This window comes from Marmota monax, unplaced genomic scaffold, assembly GCF_021218885.2.
Source record: "Marmota monax isolate L192 unplaced genomic scaffold, Marmota_monax_Labrador192_F-V1.1 WCK01_AAM20220418_F8-fsc00284, whole genome shotgun sequence".
Classification (NCBI taxonomy): domain Eukaryota; kingdom Metazoa; phylum Chordata; class Mammalia; order Rodentia; family Sciuridae; genus Marmota; species Marmota monax.
Window position 1 is genome coordinate 623,360 of NW_026694275.1, and position 20,020 is coordinate 643,379.

At 35.2% G+C, this 20,020-nt stretch overlaps 1 long non-coding RNA gene across 1 annotated transcript; it reads left to right on the plus strand.

The window, feature by feature from the left end:
* Window positions 1–13,458: 13,458 nt before the first annotated feature.
* On the plus strand, window positions 13,459–19,086 carry LOC131425039 (uncharacterized). The gene is made up of 3 exons (XR_009228843.1): window positions 13,459–13,695; window positions 14,456–14,609; window positions 17,398–19,086. It is a non-coding gene; the product is annotated as an uncharacterized LOC131425039 (long non-coding RNA).
* The last annotated feature ends 934 nt before the right edge of the window (window positions 19,087–20,020 follow it).

Genomic DNA, 20,020 nt, shown 5'->3' on the forward strand with positions numbered 1-20,020 from the left:
TATTTTATTTAGAGATAGGGTCTCACTGAGTTGCTTAGCACCTCACTAAATTGCTGAGGCTGGCTTTAAAATTGTGATCCTCCTGACTCAGCCTCTGAAGCCATTGGGATTATAGGTGTGCACCACTGTGCCTGCGCTTATGGTAATATTTTGAAAAGTTAAAAACATGCTTCTAATTATGATGGAGTAATAATTATGATGGAGTAATAATTTTCCCTTTGGCCTTAAACAACTACAAAACTGGAATGTAAAATAATATCTCAGGGAGAGGAAGCCTGGATAGAGTCACACGGTCTCTCTTCATTTAGGAGACAGATTTTAGAATTCAGGAAGGATAAGGTAGCTAGAATTTGTAGATCATAGTACATAGAGGGGAGAAGAAAAAAGGTGGATATTCCTGAGATCTACAGCAGCTTCCTCTTGTGTATTCAGCCAAGTACTCCTTGACACATGCATATGAGTCCAGGGAAAGAACTACCAGAAAGGAAAAGGCAGAAAAATTCCTAAATATCATATAAATTCTTTTTAAAAAAAGTGCAATGCACAAGGCATTAATTTGAATACTTAGAAGGGTATTTCCTCATTAGTGGGGACAAATTGACTCCAGACTGAAGGTTGTTCTGATTCTGCTTAACAAAACTTAAGAGCAAGGGCTGGGGTTGTGGCTCAGTGGTAGAGTGCTTGCCTAGCATGTGTGAGGCCCTGGGTTCAATTCTCAGCACTGCACATAAATAAATTAAAAAAATAAAGGTCCATTGACAACTAAAAAAATATTTAAAAAGAGTACTTAAAAAACTTAAAAGCAAGCCTTAAAGAATTAAATTATTGGGGCTGGGGATGTGGCTCAAGCGGTAGCGTGCTCGCCTGGCATGCATGCGGCCCGGGTTCAATCCTCAGCACCGCATACAAACAGGGATGTTGTGTCTGCCGAAAACTAAAAAATAAATATTAAAAAATTCTCTCTCTCTCTCTTTTTAAAAAAAGAATTAAATTATTTCTAAATAATTGCATCTCCAAACAAATCTTAAGAACTAATTTAAAAAGAACTAATTTAAAAAAATCAGCATCCAATATCATAAAATTCAGTGTCTGGCATCCAAAATAACTGTTATCAGTTATTCAAAGCAGGAAAATATTTCCCATGATTATGTGTAAAATTAATCAATAGACACAGGTCTAGGAAGAAAACAGAATTAGTATACATTGACATTGAAACAGTTATGAATATAATCCTTATGTTCAATAAAGTAGAGAAAAATATGATCACACGATCATGTTGAGATGAGACATGGAGGATATGTAGTCTGAAATCAAGCTTCTAGAGATGACAAATATAAGTCTTGAAAAAATATACATACATGATTAACAGATCAGATACTACTGAAGAAAAGATTAGTGAACTTCAAGACATAAATATTATCCAAACTGGAACACAGAGAGAAAAAAATGGAAAAAAAATGAATAGAGCATTAGTGTGCTAGGGAACAACCTCAAATAGTCGGAACTTGGGAGAGAGATTAAAACTAGTGGTAGGGGTTTAGTAGTCTCCATGATAGTACATAATGTTTGAAGCCATGAGATTGGATGACATCAAAAGTAAACTCAAAGTGGATCAAGGACCTAAGATTTAGGTCCCTGTGCCTACTAGAAGAAAAAGTAGGCCCAAATCCACATCATGTCAGTTTAGGAACTGACTTTCTCAACCAGGCTCCAAAAGCTCAAGAAATAAAATCAAGAATCAATAAATGGGATGGTATCAAACTAAAATTTTGCTTTCTCACATCAAAAGAAACAAGAATGTGAAGAGAGAGCCTACAGAATGGGAGAAAATCTTTGCCTGTACCACAGATAGAATATTAATCTCTGGAATATACAAAGAACTCAAAAAACTTAACACCAAAAAAAAAAAAAAATAACCCAATCAATAAATGGGCTAAGGAACTGAATAGACACTTCACAGAAGAAAAAATTATCAATCAACAAATACATGAAAAAAGTTCAACATCTCTAGCAGTTAGAGAAATTCAAATTAAAACTGTACTGAAATTTCATCTCACTCCAGTGAGAGTGGCAATTACCAAGAATACAAGTAACAATAAATGTTGGTGAGGATGTGAGAAAAAAGGTACACTCATATATTGCTGGTAGGACTGAAAATTGGTGCAACCACTCTGAAAAGCAGTATGGAGATTCCTTAGAAAACTTGGAATAGAACCACCATTTGACCTAGCTATCTCACTCCTTAGCAAATACTCAAAAAACTTTAAATCAGCATACTATAAGTGATGTGGCCACATCAATGTCTATAGCAACTCGATTCACAGTAGCTAAGCTATGGAACCAACCTAAGTGCCCTTCAACAGATGAATGAATAAAGAAAATGTGGCACATATATACAATGGAATATTACTCTGCCTTAAAAAGAATGAAATTATGGTATTTGTGTAAATGGATAGAACTAGAGAATATCATGCTAAGTGAAATAAGGCAATCCCCCCCAAAACCAAAGGCCAAACGTTCTGTCTGATATGTGGATGCTGACTTACAGTAGGTTGAACTCCCAGTCGATCCCCATCTCTTAAAGGTCCCACCATCTCTGAGGTCCAAACTTCCAACACTTGATTGGGCAAGGGGGAGATTCACTGGGTTGGTCATGGTGGAGGGGGTGGGAATGGGAAAGACAGTAGATTGGGACATAACTTTCCTATGTTCATATATGAATATACAACCAGTATAACTCCACATCATGTACAACTACAAAAATGGGAATTTATACTCCATGTATATATGATATGTCAAAATACATTCTACTATCATGTATAACTAAAGAGAACAAATAAAAATTTTTAAAAAGATACTGGGTGCCATCTCAAAGGGGGGAAATGGTAGAGGGAAAACAGAAAGTATTAATGACAGAATGTTTAGAGGATGTCTTTGTAAAAGCAGGGAAACCATTTTTAGCAGTGTATTTTTGAAATCAGGCTCTAGGATCTCTGGTTTTTGTAAAATTTGAAACTAACAAAAGAATCCCAGTTTTCTCAACCACATTTTGTGAAAAACCATTCTGTCTTTATGATTACCACTACCTTGCATGTGGTTATAGAAACAGTTGATGGTGGTGTGGGAGGGGTGTATGTGTGTGGGCAAGCACAGAAGTGTTTATGAGCATAATATTTGGGGAGAACTTTGAATAATGTGTTGTTAAATAAGGATCATGAACAGAATAGCAAGAGATGAAGCAGGAGACATCAGCATGCGCCAATGGGGAATCATGTCAGGGTTTCAAACAGAAAAGTGATATAATCACATGTGTATTTTAGAAAGACCTGTTCTTTTAGTAGTGTAGAAAAAGAATTGGAGGGCTAGGGAAGTAGCATTGTGGAATAGTGCTTGCCTAGCATATGTGAGGCCCTGTGTTAGATTCCCAACACCACAAAAACAAACAAACAAAAAGAAAAGCAATTGGAAAGAATAAAGGCAAGGCAGGGAGATCATTTAGGAAGTGTATTAGTTTCCTAGGATGGCCATAACAAATTACCACTTTGTTACTTACCATCTAGGAAACTATAATTGCTTAAAACAATAAAAATTTATTCTCTCAGTTTTGGAGGCTAGAAGTCCAAAATCAAAGTTTTGACAGGGCCATCCTCTTTCTAAAGACTCTAGAGAAGAATCCTCCTTACCTCTTCCTAGTTTCCAATGGCTCTCAAGCAATCCTTGGCATTCCATGACATATTCACCCATTTTCTGTTACTAGAATGAAATAGTTTAAAAAGAAAAGAGGCTTATTTTAGCTCACTGTTTTGAAGATTAAAAGTGCAAACAGCATAACACTGGCTATGATGAGGACCCCCTTGGCTTTGTCACATCATAGTAGATGGCTTCATAGTGGAAGAACATGCAAGAGGGAAAGATCACATTACCAGACAGGAAGCCAGAGCTAGAGGAGGGGCTAGATTTGCTCTTTTTCTCACAAGAACTAACTCTGAGTCCCATAAGAACTATTTTAATCTCTTCCAAGAATGATGCTCTCTGTGACCTAAGAACTCCCAGTGGATCCCCACCTCTTAAAGGTCCCACCATCTCTGAGGTCCAAACTTCCAACACTTGAACCATTGGAAGACATATTCAAACCATAGCACTTGGTTTACGGCCCTATTACTCTAATCTCTGTCTCCCACTTCATGACCTTCTTCCTTGCATGTCTTTATATGGCCTTCTTATAAGGACACTTGGATTTGGGGCCTACTCTAATCCAGTATGATGTCTTAACTAAATTATATATGCAGGGGCTGGGGATGTGGCTCAAGCGGTAGTGCGCTCGCCTGGCGTGCGTGTGGCCCGGGTTCGATCCTCAGCACCACATACAAACAAAGATGTTGTGTCCGCCGAAAACTAAAAAATAAATATTAAAATTCTCTCTCTTCTCTCTCTCTCTCTTTAAAAAAATAAAAAAAATAAATTATATATGCAAAGACACGTTTCAAATAAGGTTACATTTTGAGTTTCCAAGTGGACATGAACTTTGGAGACACTATTAAACTCAGTATAAAAGGCTCTTATGGTAATCCACAAGAGAAATTATGACAACATGAACTAAGTCACTGTGATGGGGATGAGGTGGGACAGACTCAAAAGGCAGAATTTGTATGGATACTTGTATACTCCTTAATTATACTTTTAACCAATGAATCCTTTACAAATATCTGATTCCATTGAGAGTCAGTGACACTGTTATTTATTTTTGAACTTCTACCCTCTGTTTCAGAGGGAACATCATTTTAATAATAAGATTAAGTGTACCAAGGTTAACATGCCTAATTTCTTTCATAGGATGCTCTAAGTTCTAATTGGACTGGATAGTCAACTTGAATCCTTTGAATTATGATAAAATCCATTATTGCCCATCAGCACTGTGGCCCCTTCCCATAATGGATAATTTTCTTTGACAGAAATTTATTTAGCACCTATATGCACCAGACATTATCCTAGGCCCAGGGACACAGAGATAAATGAGCAACGGTTCTTATCTTTATGAAACTCATAGTTTAGCATGACAGACATATGGGTAAACAGATAATGGTAGCACCATGTAATAAGTGTTATGACAATAGTATAATATACCATAAAATAATGCTAGCAGATGTACCTTGCCTATTTTAGAGGGGTGTTAAGGAAAGCTTCCTAATTAGATGATTATGACATTGGGTTAAGTGAAATATTAAAGGAAAAAGTATTATAGGAAAAGGGACATAATGAAAAAGTATGGTCTATATGGGGATCTAAAATTGGCTCAGAACCAGGTGTGGGGACAGGTGCTTGCCTAAGTAGTCCTAGCTATTTTGGAGGCTGAGATAGCAGGATTGTTGAGGACCAAGATTTGATGTCAACATAGACCCTGTCTAAAAAAAACAAAAACTCAGTATGACCCAAATAGATTTGTTGGAAATAGACCAGAGTCAGGGATTGGAGAGACCAGGAAGTTACAGGAAACCATTGAAAGATTTCAAGTAAAACAATCATGGTCCAATGTTCATTTTAGAAAGGTTTTGCTGGTGGCTGTGTGAAAGCTGGCTTGGTGGAGGAGACAAAACTGGAAGCATGCTGATCAGTTAGGTGGCTACTAGAGTAATCCAGATGAAAAATTTGAATGATTGAATCTAGGCAATAACAGTGAAGATAGGGAAACGGAGACCAGATTTGAGAAGAGTCTCAGGACTGAGTCAGGAAGCTCTGGAGACCATGTGGGGAGAAATGAAGATAGATGTAAAGGATAACTGCTATGTTTCAGGCTTGAACACTGTTAACTCAATGAGATAACTCAGGAGGACAAGGTTTGAAGTTTGTGGGGATGGGGAGGATGATAAAATCAATTTTGTATATGTTGACTTTGACATGTCTCTGGGATCTAAAAATAGAGATGTTTCATAGATACTTGGAAATATAGGTTTGAAATTTATGAGGCAGTGGGATTTGTCAGCCTTCTGGTTAGCTGAAGCCATTTGAATTGATAAACTCATTGAGTTAGACTTTGGATATGAGCCAGGCACAGTGACCAGTTATTTTGTAGAATGTCCCTTATTTGGGATTTATCAGATGTTTTCACAACTTAAGAATTTTGTGTAGGAATACCACAGAAGTAATTATATTCTTCTCAGTACATAATATCAGGAGGCATATGATATTGTTTGTGCCATTACTAGTGGTGTCACTATTGATTGCTTAGTTAAAATAAGATCTGCTAAGTTTCTCCACTGTAAAGTAACCATTTTTCCCTTTGCAACTAATAAGTAACTTTTGGGGAGTTACTTTGTGAATATCTTTATTTGCATCATGAAAGAATTTATTGCAGAAAGATAATTCACATTGTTTCACATTAATATGTAAAAAATTTCTTATGCTCAATAAGAAAATCCTCAGTCATATTACCTTCTGGCCAGTTATCCAGATAGCTACACCTTCACATTGCACTTTACATATTTACAACTTAGAAGAATTCTGAAGTGTAGTTAAAAATGAAACAAATATAAAACAACCCCCATATACAATTTTTATAAGAGAAAATGATTATCCTTTGAAATGTAAATATTTTCCTATTTTTGTGAATATCTTGTTTCTCATCATAGTTTTAAACACTTTGTTGTTATTGTTATCATTATCATCATCATCATCATCACTAGTAGTATTAGGAGAAGGAGTACTGGGAATCGAAGCCAAGGGCTTTCTACCCTTGAGCTACATCCCCAGCCCTTTTTATTTTATTTTGAGACAGGATCTCACTGAGTTCTTGAGGCTGGCCTCAAATTTGCAATCCTCCTTCCTCAGCCTCCTGAGTAGCTTGGATTATAGGTGTACACCACTCCCCAGCTTCATCCAGTAGTTTTAGCATTTATTGATGATTCTTGCCTAAAACAATTACTACTATGATGGTTACAAATTATTGCACAATAAGATAATTTCTTTTCAATATCTCCCCTTTATTTCATGCTAGGATTGTGAATGTTGTGACTAAATTGACCTTGAGAAGATACACCATAATCAATAACTAAATGTATGCTAGTCAAAGAACACACAGACACTTGGAAAGAAACGTACAAATAAACATGTAACAATTAGTGTAGATGATAGCAGATACATAATTTTTCTCCTTAGTTCATTGACATTAATGTCACATCATTGGTATATATAATTGATTTGGAAGATACAATCAATTCTTTGCACAGTAAGTTTTCAATGATATACCTACCACAGATAGCATTTATACAAATGGACATGAGGGATCATGAGTTCTTGGTGATTTTTTTTTCAGTACTGGCAATTGAACTCAGTGGCACTCTACCACTGGTCTGTATCCCCAACCCTTTTTTTATTTTTGTTGAGACAGTCTTGCTAAGTTGCCCTTGCTGGCTTTGAATTTGCTATTCTCCCACCTTAGCCTAGTGAATCACTGGAATTACTGGTATGGGCTACCACACACCTTCCACAGATCTTGATAATTTTTATGGAAAGTCTGAAACCCAGTGCATGCTGCTGTATCCCATTATTGGTGTGCAGACTGCTTGTTGAGAGGGAGATTCAGAGAGGTAAGAAGGACATAGTGGTGTCAAACAAGTTAATAGAGGTGAAAATTCTAAGTTAAGGAAGATGAATAAGATCAAAATTCCAAATTAAAAAAAAATGATTGGGAGGTGTAGAATTGCAGACTGATTTTTGAAGAAATCTGGTAAGGGAAAGAGTGGTAGGGAAAACAGGCAGTAGTTAGACAAAAGAGCATGGTTGAAAGAACACTATTTTTTTTTTAAATGGGCAAAAGCTTGAGAACATTAATAGGTTGAAAAGAAGGTATCAGTAGATAGGATGCTGAAAAAGAAAGATGATTCAAGAAGCAAAGTTCTAAAGAAGAGCCTCCTGATCCATTCCTCTGATGATCTCTTCATATGAATTCACTTAGTATATGAAAAGAGATCTTTATTGAACACTATCAAATTGTCAGCATTCAATGCTTTTTGTTGAATGAATCATGAAAGAATACAGTCAGAAGAAGAAAGAGCAAGGCAGCAAGCAAAAAGCTCCTGCCAGAGAGAAGTTTTAGAATTCATTTATATAATGAACATTTATTGAATACTTATAAAGTGCTAAACACATTAGGATACAATGATTAGTAACACTTTGTTCCTATTACCATAGATCTTCTAATCTTGGGGTGGGGGGTGATCTTGTATAAACAGAAATACATAATCTGGGCTTCAGATAAAGCCCAGTGTTGGAGCACTTGACTAGCATGTGTGAGACCCTGAGTTCAACCCCAGTACCACAAAACAGAAAAAGATATTCTATTCTAGTCATTACTGAGAACTAAGGAGAGTGCTATGAGAACATAGTGCATAGAGAAGTTTACTGTTTATAATACACATTGTCTGTAGCATAGTGATTAAAGATTCAAGCCTTGAAGACTTATATTTTCTTATCCCTTTTAAATACCAGGGGCTTTTTTTCATCTGTAAAATGATGATAATGGTAATTACTGCACAGAATTAATTGAGGATTAAAATAAGCTAAGGAATATAATTGCTTAGCAAAAGAGCAAAGGATAGGTAGTTTGTATCTCAAGAAGACACATACTAAAGGATGGGTGAAGAAGAAAAGAAGGATGTTCTAAGAAGAGGACATAAAATGTGCAAAGACATGGAGACATAAGAGAGCCTTGTGTGTTTTGGAATGATGAGAAGTTTAGTATGCAGGGTTTGGGAGAGGAGTAGAAAGTGAGGCTTGCAGGCTAGACTGAATCCCAATATGCTAAATCAAGGAGTCTGTGTTTTCTCCCAAGTCAAAAGAGTGGGTTTTGTTTTGCTTTGTCAAGATCATTTTGAAAGGGGGCTCAGCAGTAGAATGCTTGCCTAGCATGTGCAAGGCCCTGAGTTCAATCCTCAGCACCACATAAAAATAAATAAATAAATAAAGGTATTGTATCCAACTACAACTAAAAAATAATAATAATAAAAATCATTTTGAAAGCAGTGTTGAAGTTGAATTGATCTGGAATAGGGACAGATTGGTAATAGGACTAGTTAGCATGTATAGTAGTTCAAATTAGACATTATAAGGGTTTGAACCAAGGTTGTGGCAGTCCAGGGGAAGGCCAGGCTTGACAGGATGCTATTTATGATTTAAAATCAACAGGACTCTTTGCTGACTGATTACACGTGCAGGGTTAGGAAGAAAGAGTAGTTGAGGCAAAATCAAAGTTTCCAGCTTGGGAACTTGGCTTGCAATTGAGAATGAGAAGATTACTCAGGAATCCACAGATTGAAGCAACAGAGAAGACAAATCTGATTTTAGACCAGTGGAGTTTAATGTACCTTGTAGCCTATAGGTCATGATGCTTAACAGTAATTTGGAAATAGATGTCTGGAACTTAAGCAAGAGTTCGGGGCTGGTATTAAAAATTTTGCAATCTACCAATGTTTAGATGACAATGGTAAGCTTCAAAGTTGACCTTTATCCCATGTGGTGTGAGAAGATAAGAGAGACTAGGACATAATCCTGGCAAATCCCAATGAGTAAGGGTTGAACAGAAGAAATTCTGACATGGAAAGGAAAGAAAGGAGAATAAGGAGACAGTAGTGTCCCAGAGGCCAAGAAGACCTTTTGGGAAATGAGAGGAACAAATAACATCATGCTGTATAAACAAGATCTGGTGAATTCAACACCCAAGAAGCTCTCCAGTTATAGTTTGATGGAGTCATGTCAGAAGCCATATTGCAGTGAATTGACTCAATGGGAAAGGAGAAAGGATGGTGTCTGTAGACTAACCTTCCAGAAATCTGGCCATGAAGGGAAAAAGGGAATAAGGATAGTAGTTGATAAAGAGATATGGTATAAATAGTGTTTTAAGTTTGTTTTAGGATGGGAAAAAGTTAATCCTGTCTGTAGGTAGATAAGAAAATGTAGAGGATCAAAGAGAAAAGGGATAATGGAGGGATCCAGAATCTAGAGAGACCATTTTCCTGATAGATTTTTCTTGTGAACACCATATGTAACATGGTTTAGGTTGTTCAGAGCATGGAATGAAACCAGAGAAGAAGCAAAAAGGAGAGAGTGATAGCAAAGCTTGCATTCCTGTTCATTACTTCCTTTTACGTTCTAGAGAATTGTACTGTCTTTCTCTGGGCCTTCATATTCCCTATTAACCTTGTCCCAGAAGATTTTTTTTTTATTGGTTGTTCAAAACATTACAAAGCTCTTGACATATCATATTTCATACATTAGATTCAAGTGGATTATGAACTCCCATTTTTACCCCAAATACAGATTGCAGAATCACATCGGTTGTCCCAGAAGATTTTGTTCACTTTCCTGACTAAAACAACTGGCAGAAAATGTAACTCAGCTCAATCATTCTTAAAACCAACCATTTTTTGGATGACATTTTATTGCTTGGATTTTCTTGTTATAATAGATATCACATTTATTTTAGAAAGTTTAGGAAATACAGGTAAAAAATAGAAAAGAAAATTTGTAGCCCTACTTCTCAGAGATAATCATTTTAAACATATTGGCATGTGTTTTTTCTTCAGGCTTTTTTCTTTTTATTTATTTTATTTATTTTTTATTTCTTTTAGTCGTAGGTGAACACAATACCTTTATTTTATTATATTTTTATGTGGTGCTGAGGATCAAACCCAGTGCCTCATATGTGTGACGCGAGCACTCTATCACTGAACTACAACCACAGCCTCTATTTTATTTTATTTTTTATTTGTTCTTTTTAGATGTACATGAAGCAGGGTGTATTTTAACATATTGTACATACATGAGGTATAACTTATTCTAACTAGGATCCCATTCTTGTGGTTGAACATGATGTGGAGTTTCATTAGTTGTGTATTCATATATGAACATAGGAAATTTATGTCTGATTCATTCTATTATGTTATGCATACAGCCAACCTCCATGGATCCACTTCCACAGAGCTTCTGTCAGATTTCAGGTGGTCCCACTCAAGTTTCTACAGTATACTTATTTGATAAGCCAAAAGTAGATTGATTACTGTTACTGTTATTTCCTCTGGGAATCATGAAGGAGTCACATGTTTTCATTTTTTGTACATTCTAGTTTTGAATGCATATCCCTAACCATCTGTTTCAAGGATTCTAATTTTTAAAATTTTTGCTACTGGATGTGTCTAGTAATTCCTATTGGGAATTGATTAGTGAGTAATATGATTAGTGTTATAATTATTATGTAGGAAGCTAAGAACTTAGAAAAAGAATTACTCTTTGAAATTTTAATAACAATTTTTATCCAAGAGATGAGGTTAGCTATCTGTAGAAGTAGTTTACAATTATGTTGTTAATGAAAACATGTGAAACAAGTTAATCAAAGTGTAATTTTAGAGCAGGAAGGTAACTTTAGAAACCATTTCTATAGGGCTGGAGTTGAGGCTCAGTGGTAGAGTATTTGCCTGGCATGTGTGAGGCCCTGGGTTTGATCCTCAGCACCACATATAAATAAATAAAACAAAAGATTCATTGACAACTAAAAAAGAAATATTTAATTTTTTTTTCTTTTTTTATAATATATTGTAGTTGGACACAATACCTTTATTTATTTATTTTTATGTGGTGCTGATGATCTAACCCAGGGCCTCGAATATGCTAGGCAGGCGAGTGCTCTACCGCAGAGCCACAACCCCAGCCCTTAGAAAACATTTTTTTATAAACATTTTGTGTGTGTGTGTGTGTGTGTGTGTGTGTGTGATACCTGGAATTGAATCCAGGCACTCTCTACCACTAACGTACATCCCTAGTCCTTTTTTTAAATTTTTTTTTATTTTGAGGGGAAGTTTCACCAAGTTGCCCAGACTGTCCTCAAACTTCAATCCTACTGCCTCAGCCTCCTGAGTTGTTGGGATTATAAGTATGTACTACTGCACCCAGCCTTCTACAAACTTTTTTATAGGCTTTAAAAATTACTGCAGTATTTTATGATTTTTATGGTTTTTTAAAATACTTTTTGTAGTTGTAGATGAACAGAATGCCTTTATTTTATTTATTTATTTTTATGTGGTGCTGAGGATTGAACCCAGTGCCTCAAGCATGCAAGTCAAGAACTCTGCCACTGAGCTACAGCCCCAGCCCATTTTTATGTTTTTTTAAACAATAAAACATGTATGGAAATATTTCCACATCAATATATACAGGTGACTTTCTTTTCACATTTTTTTATTGTGGTAAAATTTAGATAACATAAAATTGACCAATTTGAAAAATTTTTAGAAAGTTTATAGTTCTTGTGGTAAAAACACTTAACATGAGATCTGCACTTTTATCAGATTTTTAAGTGTACAATTTGGTAGTATTTAAGCATATTCATATTGCTATACAACCATCACCACCACCCATCTTGAAAACTTTTTCAACATTCCTAACAGAAACTCTGCAGCCATTAAACAACAATTCCCTGTTCTCCCTTCAGCTCTAGCAACTACTCTTCTACTTTCTATGTATAAATTTGACAATTTCAGATGCCTCACATAAGTGGAATCATACAATATTTATCTTATTGTGTCTGGCTTGTTTCACTTAGGCTTAATATATTCAAGGTTCATTCATCTGTAGAATGTACCAGAATTTCTTTCTTTTATTTTTTGTGGTATTGGGGATTGAACCCAGGAGGCTGGAATGACAGGCATGCACCACTGTGCCTGGCTTATTTATTTTCAAAGCTGAATAATATTTCTTTGTATAAATACATCATGTTTTATTTATCCATTCATTATCAATGGACATATGAATCATTTCCATCTTTTGGCTATTGTGAATAATGATACTACAAACACGGGTGTACAAATATCTGTTTAGCCAAGTATAGTGGCACATGCTATAATTCCAGTGACTTGAGAGGCTGAGGAAGGAGAATCTCAAGTTCAAGGCCAGCCTCAGCAACGTAGGCCCTAAATAACTCGGCAAGACCCTGTCTCAAAATAAAAAATAAAAAAAGCTGGGAATGTAACTCAGTAATAAAGAGCTCCCATGGTTCAATCCCCAGTACCAAAGTAAAACGAAAAATCTGTTTAAATCCCAGTTTTTCAGTTCTTTGGAGTATGTATCTAGAAGCGTAATTGTTAGATCATAAGGAATACATTTGAGGAGTAGCCATGCTGTTTTCCAAAGCATCTGTATGCACCATTTTACATTCTTACCATCAATGCAAAAGTGTTTCAATTTCTCCATGCCCTTGCCAATGATTATTATATCCTGTTTTTTTTTGTTTCTTAAAAAATTATAGCCATACTAATAGGTGTGAAGTGATATTTCATGGTTTTGATTTGCATTTCTCTAATTATTAGTAATACTAAGCATCTTTTCAAGTGCTTATTGGCTGTTTGTACATCTTCTTTGGATAAATGTCTATTTAAGTCCTTTGCCTTTTAAATTGGACTGTTTTTTGTTGTTGATCTTCACTTCCAAAGGATAATTTCTCTGGATGCAGAATTCTAAGTTGGAGGGATTTTTCTTTCAGTACCTTAGATATTTCATTCCTATCTCTTCTTGTTTGCATGGTTTCTAAGGAGAGCTCAGATGTAATTTTCATCCTTGTTTCTCTACAGGGAAGGAATTTTTAAACTCTAACTTCTTTCAAGATTTACTCTTTGTCTTGGTTTTCTACAATTTGAATATGGTATGCCTAAGGTAAAGATATTTCATGTATGGAAAATGAGGATGTTATCTAAGGTTTATTCCGAAAATAAAATCATTTTTACATGCTAAAACATTTCAATAGTCAGTTGGGCATGGTGGCACATGCTGTAATCCTAGCTACTCAGGAGGTTGAGGCAGGAGGATCACAAATGTGTGGCCAGCCTGGGCAATTAAGGAGACAGTGTCTCAAAGTAGAGATGGCAGGGAACATAGCTCAGTGGTAGAGTTTTGCTACTGGTTTTACTTCTCACTACAGAAAATAACAATAACAAATAAATAATCCATTAGTCTGACATTTTGCTAGATACATGCCTATATCTCAATTGGTGAGATCCACTATACTTGTGGGTTTTGTTTTTGTTTTGCTTGTTTCTTGGTACTGGGGATTGAATGCACAGGGACTCTACCCGTGAGCCACATCCCTAGGCCTTTTAAAATTTTATCATAAGACAGGGCCTCACTAAATTACAGAGGCTCGCCTCAACCTTGTGATCTTCCTGTCAGCCTTCCAAGTCCCCGGGATTAAAGGCATGTACTACCTCACCCAGCAGATCCGCTATACTTTTATTGCTAAGCTGTGACATAATTAAGCTTAAACCTTATTTATAGTTGTTATTCTAATGTTTTCTTACAACTTCTTACATGGCTGGATTTTTTTTATTGAGATAAAATACACATAAAATTTAATGTTTTATGTGGCATCACATTTACAGTACATTCACAGTGTTGTGCAATCATTATCTCTCTTCAGTTCTAGAAGTTTTTCATCATTCCAGATGGAAAAACTCTGTGCCATTAAGAAGTCACTCTTCATTGCTCCCTGCTCCCACTGGCACCTGCTAATATGGTCTCTATTACTACGGATTTTACCTATTCTGGATACTTCATATAAATTGAATCATACAGTATGTGTTTCATTTTGTCTTACTTCTTTCATTTAGTATGATGTTTTCAAAGTTTGTCTATGTTATAAAATATATCTGTACTTTATGAATAATATTCCATTGCATGGATGTACAACATTCTGTTTATCCATGTATTCATTGAGAGACATTTGAATTATTTCCACTTTTTGGCTATTGTATGTAGTACATCTATGAGCATATTTATTCAATGTTTTGTTTGAACACCTGTTTTCAGTTATTTTGGGCATATACCTAAGTCATGTGGTAATTCTGTTTCACTTGTTGAGAAATGACCAAATTCTTTTTCACAGTAGCCGCACCATTTTAGCAATGTATGGGATTTTCTCTACACCTTTACTAATGCTTATTACTACCTGTCTTCTTTGTTGTTGTTATTATAGCCATCCTAGTAGGCATGAAGTGATGTCACATTGTGGCTTAAATTTGCACTTTTTTGTTGGTACTGGTGATTAAACCTAGGGGCACTTAAACACTGAGTTACAGCTCCAGTCCATTTATTTTGAGACAGGGTCTCACTAAGTTATTGAGGGCCTCCCTAAATTGCTGAGGCTGGTCTTGAATTTGCAGTCCTCCTGCCTCAGGCTCCTGAGTCACTGGGATTACAGTATTTGTACCACTGTGCTTGGCAGATTTGCATTTTTTGACAGTTAATGATATTAAACATCTTTTCATATGCTTCTTGCCCTTTTGCATACTTCTGTAGAGTAATGTCAAATGGAATCTTTGCTCTTTTAAAAGTTGGCTTATCTTTTTGTTGTTGAGTTGTAGTCATTTTTTTAATATATTTGAGATACTAGATACTTATCAAATAGATGATTTGCAAATATTTTCTCTCATTCTCTGGTTTGTATTTTCACTTTCCCAATTTCTGGGGTTTTTTTTGTGTGTGACAGCCTTGTTGAGATAGAATCAATATGCCATACATTTCAAACACTTAAATTTTGTGATTTTAATCTTTTTTAGTATATTCAGTCATGCATCTGTCACCACAATAAATTTCTAAACATTTTCATCACCCCCAAAAGAAATCTTGTATATTTTGCAATTAATCCCCACTGAATTTTTCAAGGTAGATTTTGCTTGATGTATTTGTAGTTGACCTTTAGAGGAGCTGAGTTCTGTAGTCAGGCTGAGAAACAAGTTTATGGTAAAAGTTTACACTCTATAATACAGATAAGATAGCTTTCCTGGTATAAATGCAGTTATAGAGTGCTCGGAAATGATCCTCTGAGATATTGCTTTATAAAAACAATAATAACCTTGTATTTACATTTCTTAAGGGATCCACACCCTGATTAATGCCTATGGAGGCCAAATATATACACACTAAAAGCACTTTCATAAGGCCAATTCATTCCAGGTAGATTGTTTTGTAAAAGGATTATTCTCATTTGTATTTGTATTGACTTCCTTTTTTTTATTCATATTGACTTCTAATGCTTCTTTCAATTTTTAAATTCATTCAGGAAAGTAATAAACTGAAAGGAGATTGAGAGCCCCTTAATTCTAAATTTGTTATTCACTATTAGTAAAGTTGGAGTCACCAACATTGCAACACAGCTATCCAAAAGGCTCCAATGGGCAGTTTTCAATTGAGCCTTACAGATGCCGGTATCTGTGTGGCATTTTGAATACTAGGATCTGATCCATCATTTTATATGTCCAGAAACTCAATATCAATCTTATCATTTTATCCAAAGTTGATCAGATTCAGAGCTAACTTGAATTCTATATCTAATAGACCAAAAATACTATCATATTAATTAATGTCTCTTAAATATATGTAGCATTTTTCTTTGTTTTTTGTTTGTTTGTATCATGGATTGAATCCAGGGGCACTTAACCTCTGAGCCACATCCCCAGACCTTTTTTGTTATTTTATTTAGAGACAAAGTCTTGCTGAATTACTTAGGGCCTTGTTAAGTTGCTGAGGCTGACTTTGAACGCAAGATCCTCCTGCCTCAGCCTCCCAAACCACTGGGATTGCAGGTGTGCACCACTGCACCTGGCTTTCTTTCTTTATTTTTCAAGAATGATTAAAAAAATTTTTAGTTATAGATGGACACAATATCTTTATTTTTATTTATTTTTATGTGTTACTTAGGATCAAATCCAGTGCCACACTGCAAACACTCCACCACTATGCTATAACCCTAGCCCTCTTTGTTTTAATAACCCCACTTTTTTCTAATTAAATGCAACACAGGTTTGGTGAAAATGCAGCTTGAGAAACAAAATGATTAAAAATACAAACTGCACCAGGTGTAGTAGTGGCACATGCCTATTATCCCAGATCCTCAGGAGGCTGAGGCAGGAAGATTGCAAGTTTGAGGCCAGTTTGGGCAACTTAGCAAGACCCTGTCTCAAAATTAAAATGAAAAGAGCTGGGGTTCAGCTCAGCAGTACAGCGCTATATATGGTAAACAAACAAACAAAAAACACTGCAATTATATTCCTAATTATGTATCTAAAAGAATTAAAGCAAGGACTCAGATACTTATACATGCATATTTATAACATCATTCATGATGGCCAAAAAGTGGAGGTTGCCCAAATGTCCATGACAAAATGAATAGATAAACAAAATATAGCATACACATGCAACAGAATACTATTCAGCCTTAAAAAGGAAGGAAATTCTGACATATGCTAAAACATAGATGAACCTCAAGGACATTATACTAAGTGAAATAAACTAGACCCTTTTAATCTGTTCTGTTCTTTTCTCTAAAACCTTTATGATTTTGGCCTACGTTTTCTTTTCCAGGTGACCAGAACAATGTTGAAAGGAAGAAAGGAAGCTATAGTAACATGCAAAGCAGATCTGTCTTTAGGAAATAGTCTGCTTGGATCCAGATTCAAGAGTTGGATCTTTTCATTCAACTTACATTTTATGGGTACCATCATGTGTCACTTACCCAAGGTATACATTCTGAAAACTTCATCATCGGGTATCACTGTTATGAACATCATAGAGTATACTCACACAAACTTACATGGTATAGCCTACAACAAATCTAGGATATGGCATATACCATCATGTATGCATTGACTAAACCATAGTTATTGGCTCATGGTGGTACTTTTGCCAAGTATTTTTTGAGATTAGGATAAGAGTTGAATAAGATTTAGTCCCCGCCCTGGAAGAGTTCATATTTTTGTGAGAAATACAAATATATAAACAAATAATTACCATATTAAACATTGTAAGTACTAGAATAGAGGTATTCTAGAAACATATGTGAGCCTAAAGTATCAGAAAAAAATCCTCATGGATAGAATATTTGAGCTAAATATTGAAGCATAAGGAGAAATTTACTAGGCAGACATTAGAAAGAATGCCATGAGGAAGGGTAGAGAAGGAAAAGAAACATGAATTATTTGGAAACCATCAGAAAGTTTCCCCTAATTATAATGGTACATGTATGATGATGAAATTGTAAAGGTAGAATGACATTATAAAAAATCATGGAGTTTGGGTTTTATCGTGTTAATTACAAACTTCACTTACTCATATTCTTTTTTCTTTAAATACATGACAATAGTGGAATGCATTACACTCATTATTGCCCATGTACAGCACAATTTTTTGTAACTCCGTATATAAAGTATGTTCACACCAAATTATGCCATTATACATGTACTCTTTTTTTTTTTTGCATTGAAATTCTTTTTTTTAAATATTTATTTTTTAGGTGTAGATGAACACAACACAATGCCTTTATTTTTATGTGGTGCTGAGGATGGAACCCAGGTCCCGCCCATGCTAGGCGAGCGCTCTACCACTGAGCCACAATCCCAGCCTCTGCATTACAATTCTTAATACACATATATACCACAATTTTTCATATGTCTGTTTATATATAAGGTATGTTGACACCAAATTCAGATCTTTATACATGTATTTTGTATAATGATGACCCTCACATTCCACCATCCTTGCTATTTTAGTTGTATATGAACACAATGCCTTTGCTTATTTATTTTTATGTGATGCTAAGGATTGAACCCCGTTCCCCACATGTGCTAGGCAAGTGCTCTACCACTGAGCTGCAACCTCAGGCCTTACTTCTCATATTCTATCTTCAACATTTTAATGTCTAAAAATTAGGCAATAGTATCTTTGAATTCATGTGTTTTATGATGTGTTTCTTAATATATCAAAATAAAACTATACCTATTAAAATATATTTGTACTACCTGTAATCACTTTGTGGACTTTTCTATACCCCTACTGTATACAAAGCTAAGTCAAAAGCATTGTTTGAGAGAAATTGGGTAGAGGAGTAAAACAGGAACTATTTTAAAGGCTGTCAAAATAATGATGTTAAAATCTTGAACTAAAAATAGCTTTATTGGCAAGGGTGGAAAAGAAGGGAAGGGATTTTAAAAGAGATAGGACTTAAGAAAGGATAGGATTTATGATTAATTAGAGGAAGGTAGGGATATTTATGAACTAGATTCTGGATTTTGGTGACTAATTAAGAGGAAGGGTGGAAGATTACAGAAAGGGGAGGGGGACCTTGCGTTATTTTCAGATCTGTCTTGGGAATGAATAATGGTACCATTTACCAAAGTAGAGGACAGGAATAAAAGTAGGTTTGTGGAAATTATAGTTTTTTTCCCCTCAAAAATTTTTTTATTAGTTTCAGATTTTTTTTAAATTAAAAAGCATGTTCTCAGTAACAGATGAAACAAGTCAAAGATACAAGAAGATTAAGTCAATAATCTCTCTCCATTCTTGTGTACAGAGTGAGGCATATGTTAAAGATCACATGTAAAATATTTTCCTTGATTATCTTTCCAATGTAGAATGAGACAATTATAAAATCTGGAAAAAATATAAAATCAGATACCTAACCAGGATGCTACTTCCTTAAACATCTCCAAAAAGGAATTCTAGAGTCCCATGAAATAAGCATTTTTCCTAACTTTAATTCCTAACTGAAAATTTCAAGTACCTCCATAAGGCCAGAAAGTATTTCACCAAAAGTTTAGCAAAGGAGCAGTTTGTGATATGTATTTTCTGTGTGTTTCCCACTGATATTGTGTTAAGCTTATGTGTCATATAAGCCATTATAAAATTTATAACATTAATAAAATCTGGCTAGTCTATACTTGTATGTAAATAATAATCTCACCCCTTTCATATCCTTTTACTTTCCCCTTGTAACATTGAGGAGACCAATATGTGTAACCTTTCACACCATCTCCATGAGAGTGTGTATGCATGTATATGATTTTGATAATTTTTTAAAATTTTTATATTTATTTTTTAGTTGTAGTTGGACTCAATACCTTTATTTATTTATTTTTATGTGGTGCTGAGGATCGAACCAAGGGCCTCACAAGCGCTAGGTGAGTGCTCCACCGCTGAGTCACAACCACAG